Source organism: Mus caroli, chromosome 2 (assembly GCF_900094665.2).
Source record: "Mus caroli chromosome 2, CAROLI_EIJ_v1.1, whole genome shotgun sequence".
Classification (NCBI taxonomy): Eukaryota; Metazoa; Chordata; class Mammalia; order Rodentia; family Muridae; genus Mus; species Mus caroli.
Window position 1 is genome coordinate 145431978 of NC_034571.1, and position 6893 is coordinate 145438870.

Consider the following 6893-nt stretch of genomic DNA (forward strand, 5'->3'; position numbering starts at 1 on the left):
TTCCCTCTATGGAGCCTTTACCCCAGCCAGTCCTTCTGCCAAAGACCCTGTCCATTATCCTCAGCTTTGGGCAGCAATTCAAAGGTCACCTCCTCAAAGGCCTTCCCTAGTCACCTGTCCCACAGGCCTGCCCCAAGCTTGCTCTTCATTACAGGTCCCTTTAACCACTTGATGGCTGCTAGCCCATGCTTTAAGTGCCCTGAACTCTTTGGGGTGTAAGTGCCCCCAAAATCTTGTTCCCTGGAGTCTCCCTAGGGCCTCACATACAGATAAGCAGTGAACGTTGTGGGATCTGAGAGCCTACTCCTCTGTATATAGAGGCAGCAGTTGAAAGTTCAGAGAGGATAAGCCACCTGCTTAAGGTCACACAGCAAATAAGAATGTCAGCCAAGGCCCAGCTCAGCTCACCTGACTGTGTCCAGTGCTCTCTAACTATTTCATTCTCGGGGCTCAGCCAGACCCACACTCAGTATCACCTCTACCTCCAAGCCCAAGTTTAGAGCAGAAGAAGAAGTAGGGAGGAAGATGGAGGGGGATAAACCGTGCAGAGGAAGTGTGAGAAATGCATGGCTCTTTGGAACTCCCCTGTTCCTGTCTGACAGACCAGTAAAGTTGGACACCTAGTCCAGGGTCTCTGGGCCTCCAGAACCCCCAAGCCCCCATTCTGTCTTATCTTTGCTTGTCTGAGCTAGAAGGGGTTAAGTTTTGTGCTTGGCTCCTGCCTTGCTGTGGACCGTGGCTGGGACAGAACATCTGTCTGTTGCTATGGTTGCCGTACACTTGAAGGGGATGGCTGGATAATTATGGCAGTGCCGCCGAGTGAGGGAGCTGATGCCCGGAATTGGCTCGGACCCTTGCCCACACGGTGCAGCAGCAGCCTTGGGTAGATACTCCGGGTCATGGAGGAGAGAACCTCGTGGCCTTTGCACAATGAGCAGGCCTGGCTACAAGGGCCCTGGGGAAACCGTGAGCTGGATAGACGCTGGTGGCCTTGGGCACCAGAGTGTGGGCAGCCAGCCTGCTGGCATGGGGGAGGAGAGCTCTGATAATTCCCTTGTGTTTCTGTGTGTCCTCCCCCTGGGGAGAAATCCTGCATTCTGTTCCTGGTCCCGCAAGTTCCTTGGAGCCCAGGGATAGCAAATGCGGACCGCCTCCATCCTGGTTTGATCTGCTTGCTTACTGGGTGACATGCCAGACCCTCGGGCTCTATGCATAGAGGACCCGGGTCTGTGTGGGACAGGATGTGTGGCTCCAGTCTGGCTCCTTGGATGGCTTGTGTGCATCCCAAGCTGCTGGACATTGGTCTGTATCTCATGATAAGATCTGGGAACAGGCAGAGAGGCTTGTTAGCCTGAGGTTCACACCCACAGATGACTCTGAGACAGGGACTGAGCTTCTGTTGTGTCCCAGGTCAGCACCTCCAGATGTGAGACAAAAAAACCCTGTCCAGTCCCCAAGGTCACCCCTAAACTTCCTGGCTCTTCTCCATGACACTGCCCCCTCCTCCTGGTGATTTCTCTCTTCTCCTCCCACCTGCCTCCCTCACCAACCAACCGATCAGTCACCACAGAGCCAGGCACAAGCCAAGCAATCTTTTGTGCATCCTCTCTGTGTAACTGCAAGGAGGGGCCTACAGGACCGGCTGCCTTCAGTCTTTCTCACCACTTTGGCAGAGAGATTCTAGAGATCCAGAGCAAGGAGTGATCTTCCTATCTTTCTCTGCTGGCAAGAAGTCCAGCCTGGTGGTGTCAAGTGGGGCCACTCTGGGACTCCCTGAACTCCTTCTTGGACTCCCTACCCTGCTTCCCTTAAAGGTGACCTCTGAAAGCCAAGAGAAATCCCGACTCCTTGGATCTGCACACATACATGTTAACTCACACACACTCACAGCCGAATCTATTCCGCATGCTCGGCCAGGCCCTGTGTCTGATTCAGTAAAGCTCGGTCCTGAATCTGCCCATCCAGGGACCCAGGGACACCTGCTACCACCAGTGCACACAATCCTGAATCCGACACTATAGATTCAAGCCCCTTCTAGCTGCCAGCACTTCCCAGAGGCCTGAGATAGACAGGGCAGGGGCCACACCCTCGAGGCACAGTTGAGGAAATGAGAGCACTCCAAGATTAGGGGACGTTCAAGGACACACAGCTATGTCCCATGAGGGGCAGGCCCTGGTGCCTGGAACTGCCGTACCTCACACAGAAGGCTGCCTGCCCGGCGTGGGATAGCTTTGGCCTTGATAGATGGTCACAGTCTGCACTCCTCAGGGCCTGGCAAACTGAATACTGGTCACCCCAGCTCAGGGGCTGCACAATTGGGTCATACCGCTCCGTGTGGGCTCCAGGCAAGCTCTCAGCGTGGTGTGGCTCCCAGGCTGTCTTGGTAGGTTGGAACCGTTCTGTCTAAGCTAGGGGAGACACCAGGCCTACCCAGTCCCTATTCCTCAGGGACTGTGGGCTGGACAGGAAGGCCCAAGTCCTCTTTAAAGGGACAGGCTTCAGCCACAGCCCAACTCCACACACTGAAGGAGGTGCTGTGGGCATGAATCAGCATCCCAGGGCCCTTAGACCATTACAGATGCATGTCTCCAGGCCGTCCTTTTTGTAGCCATGGGGATGGGTGGGTAGGGACCAGACAGAATTATCTGCAAGGAAGGACTGACGCCCAGCAGGACCTCCTTGGAGATCTGCAGGAATCAGGAGTAGCTTTCTGATACTTGCCAAAAGGCCTGCAGTAGAAGATTCTAGGCTCTTTTATGCCAGACATGATTCTTCTATTGAGCCTTAAGCCGATTTGGGTCACTTGGGGTGACGGTCCAACCTCAGTGAAGTGTGAATGCCAACCCTAATGTGCTCCTTATGCCCCTGACAGTCGCCCACTTTGAGTCAATCTCTGAGGGCAGGGTAAAGACTTGGGATATACATTATGGGGCTGGAGAGATGGTTCAGCTGTTAAGACCACATGCTGCTTTTGCAGAGGACACAGGTTCAGTTCTCAGCACCCACACAACAGCTTTTAACTGCCTGTAACTCTAGTTCCAGAGGACCCAATGCCTTCTTCTGGTCCCCATGGGCACTCTACACATTTGGTACACAGACATACATCTAGGCATATCACCCAATAATACATAGATAGTTAGATACATAGATGCATAGATACATAGATGGATGGATGGATGGATGGATGGATGGATGGATGGATGGACAGACGGATGTATTGATAGATATTTTTAAAATACCCCCTATTCCCACCCCCTCAGTTTCCCCTGGAACATCTTCCTTTCAACCACAGCCTCTCAAAATAAAGATCATGAACCTTATCTCCCAACATCCCCATCTCTTCCAACCCTGCCACTGTTCAACCAGCCCATGCTACACGCCCACCATGGAGACTTGGCCCACTATCCAAGCCCTGTAACCAGGCTTCCTGAGATATCCATTCCAACTTCAGCACTTCAGCATCCAAATCCTCAAGGAGGCCTTCGGGACCCTTGCCTGGACCAGGCCCCACTATGCGCGCCTTTACACCACCCACACCTCTCCAGTATTGCCACAGGTATTTGTAGGTGGCAGCCACCATCTGTCCCTTGCTGTGTGGACCTGTACAAGCCCAGACCCTGTCTGTCTCATTTCTCATTAGATCCCTGAAAACCAGCACACAGGTAGACTTACAGTCGGGCACAGTGAGTGTTGACTGAATGAACAAATGAGTAGATGGGTAGATTGAAACAGAATCAGGAACCAGAAGGTGGAGGCTGAGGTGAAATGTGTCATCCCTGGGTCACTTGATCCAGTGAAGGTAGAATCTAGGAGGAATCAGAAGGCAGAGAGGAGGAACTGTTGGGTGTCCAGACAGAGGACTTTGGCAGTGGCCTACCTGGGCTGGCACACACCTGCTATATCCAAGGATATAGGAAGGAACCTGGAGCCAGAGGCTGGGGAGGTAATGTAGTCTGCCTCAGCCTGTGGCTCTTGGAGCTTGTTCCTAGAGAGCTCTGGGCCGAGCAGTGCCTCAAACTGGTTTCTTCTAGAATACTCCAAGCTTTGTGGGACCCTGGATGTTTTGGATCCCAGTGTCCTGGACACACTGGGCTACCAATGACTCTGTACCTGATCAGCCAGTTCCCTCTCAGCCATGGAAATGCCTAGAAGTTGTTCATATCCTCCTCTACCTAGAACCTTCCTGTGGCTTCAAGAGGCCTCAGAGCCCTCATAGCAGAATCCCACCCATCAACACCATCTCTCCTCAGCACCAAGAGCCCTTGGTCAAATGAATCCCTGTTGAATAGGTCAACTACACAATGGAGGACAGAGTAGTGTCCCTGGCCTGTGTACACTAGGCTCCGGAAGTCTTCTTGGAGACAGCATCTTCCTGGTTTCTAGAAGAAGGAAATGAAAACCTCTATCCTGAATCTCCATTGAAGACGGTGCCTAAGCACTGCCGCCTCCCCGTCTTCTTTTCCGTACAACCTCTTCAGCATCCAGGGCTTGTCTGCTGAGCTCATTAGAGTCTGAACCCGAATGAGCTTTGCGAGGTGGACTCTGGGATTGGGTCTGTTTACCTCACCCATTCATATACTCTCTCCATGTTGAATGACTGATACCCAAATCTCCCCACATTTGAGATGTTTTCCAGGAAGACTGGATCAGAAGGGATGGTAACTGATGCAGGAACACTTAGCTACATCTGCATGTACACACCTGCGTGTGCAGCGCTGCCCAAACTGGAAGCTAGGGCTTCTGAGTCTAACTTTGAGTTCACTGGACTCTATTCGTGTCCCCTATAGGCTGAGGGACCAGAGCAGGTGGGACGTACAGAAGCTGAAGTCCACGGAGAAGTATCTCACTGGGGCTTAGCCCTGGGACTGTTGGACATGAAGCTGGTATGCAATCCTGCCTGCAGGCGGCTCTGGGAAGGAGTGCACCGCCCAGAACTGGATGAAAATCTCTTGCTGCTGGATCTGGCCCCACTGCCAAGCTCCTAGTAAAGTCCTAGGCAGCCCCAAGCTGAGTAGTTTTGGGAAATCATGGCTCATTATGTCTGGGATATGTCCCGTTTTGTTTTGTTTTGTTTTGTTTTGTTTTGTTTTGTTTTGTTTTTTTTAAGATTTTATTTATTATTATACATAAGTACACTGTAGCTGTAGTCAGGTGCACCAGAAGAGGGTGTCAGATCTCATTATGGGTGGTTGTGAACCACCATGTGGTTGCTGGGATTTGAACTCAGGACCTTCAAAAGAGCAGTCAATGCTCTTACCCGCTGAGCCATCTCACCAGCCCCCTTGTTTTGTTTTTGTTTTTGTTTTGTTTTTGTTTTTGTTTTGTTTTTGTTTTTGTTTTTATTCAAGACAGTTTCCCTGTGTAGCCCTGGCTGTCCTGGAATTCACTTTGTAGACCAGGCTGGCCCCAAACTCAGAAATCTGCCTGCCTCTGCCTCCCAAGTGCTGGGATTAAAGGCATGCGCCACTACTGCCTGGCGATATGTCCCTTAATACCCAGGTTTGCAGATGCTCCTTAAAGATCAAAGTTAGTTGAGTTTTCCCAATCAACGCCTTGGCTTGGGTGGGGAGCTTGGAGAGAAACACATTGCCGACCCAGAGAACTCAGTTTTCATAGAAACTGTACATGTCAGAGTAAATTGTCAAGGCATACTTTTGGAGCTGCCGGGTGGTTAATAATTCAGTATATTCTTCAGGACAATTCAGAATTTTAAGAATATATTCTTGGGATAGTTTTTCCAAATACTGTTAATGGCCAGGAACTTTTTCAGTTCTCTCTGCTGGAGAGCTATTAATGGGCCAGCCTGGGTAGGGCTCAGAGTGGAGATAAAGGCCAGGGACCCACAACCCATAACTCCTTGTGATGTTCAGGAAAATCTTGTCTCTCCAGAAAAATCCCACCACATTTTTTGTCACAGTTCCAAGAATGGAAGTGAGGACCTCAGAGCTCAAAGAAGGCAGGTTCTAGCCCCAGACTACACAGCTAGGAACTGGGCTTCAAACACGGTCTCAGACCAGGGTGCTTGAATGTCAATGACTCGATGCTGATTTTGGACAAAGAGTACACACACACACACACACATGCGTAAATTTCTTCATCCGTAGCATTATTTATTTGTTCAGAGGACAAATATTTACACAGTTTTTGTTTTATATCCTGAGATTGAATGGCTGAGGACATTTATCTAGGAAGGTACCCAGTTTGATTGCCAGCATCTCCCCACACTTGCATGTGCGCATACACACACACACACACACACACACACACACACACACACACACACAGAGGTGCTGGGATGGAACATTACCAAGACAGTCTGAGTGCTTATTCTATGGGTCCCTAGCAAATACAACCCATCACAAACGGTAATCAGCACTACCAGGAAAAAGAAGACACAATAAAGAGACAGGTGGAAGGGTGGCTATTTGAGCTAAGATAATCACAGGAGCTTGCCTGGACAGGTGACAGTTGAATAGAGCCCTGGGGTGGGCCTGTCCTCCAGTGCAAAGGCCCTGGGGTGGGCCTGTCCTGCAGTGCTGAAGAGCATCCACCGGCCAGCAGGGGATGTAGGGGCTAGGTAGAGAGAAGCTGTGGAAAGTGAGAGCCAAAGTCACAAAAGCCTGAGAGTGATGGGAATGACCTAGGGGTGGGGAGGTGTGCAGGGCTGTGCTCCATGGTGGTTGCTGTTTTGTTTCATTTTGAGACAAAGTTTCTCTGTACAGACCTGGCTGTTCTGGAACTCTCTCTGTAGACCAGGCTGCCCTCCTCCTCACAGATATCCACCTGCCTTTGCTTCCTGAGTGCTAGGACTAGAGGCATAAGTCACTATGCTTAGGGTTTTTTTGTTTTGTTTGTTTTGTTTTGTTTTTTAAGACCCTTTTTTTTTTTTTTTT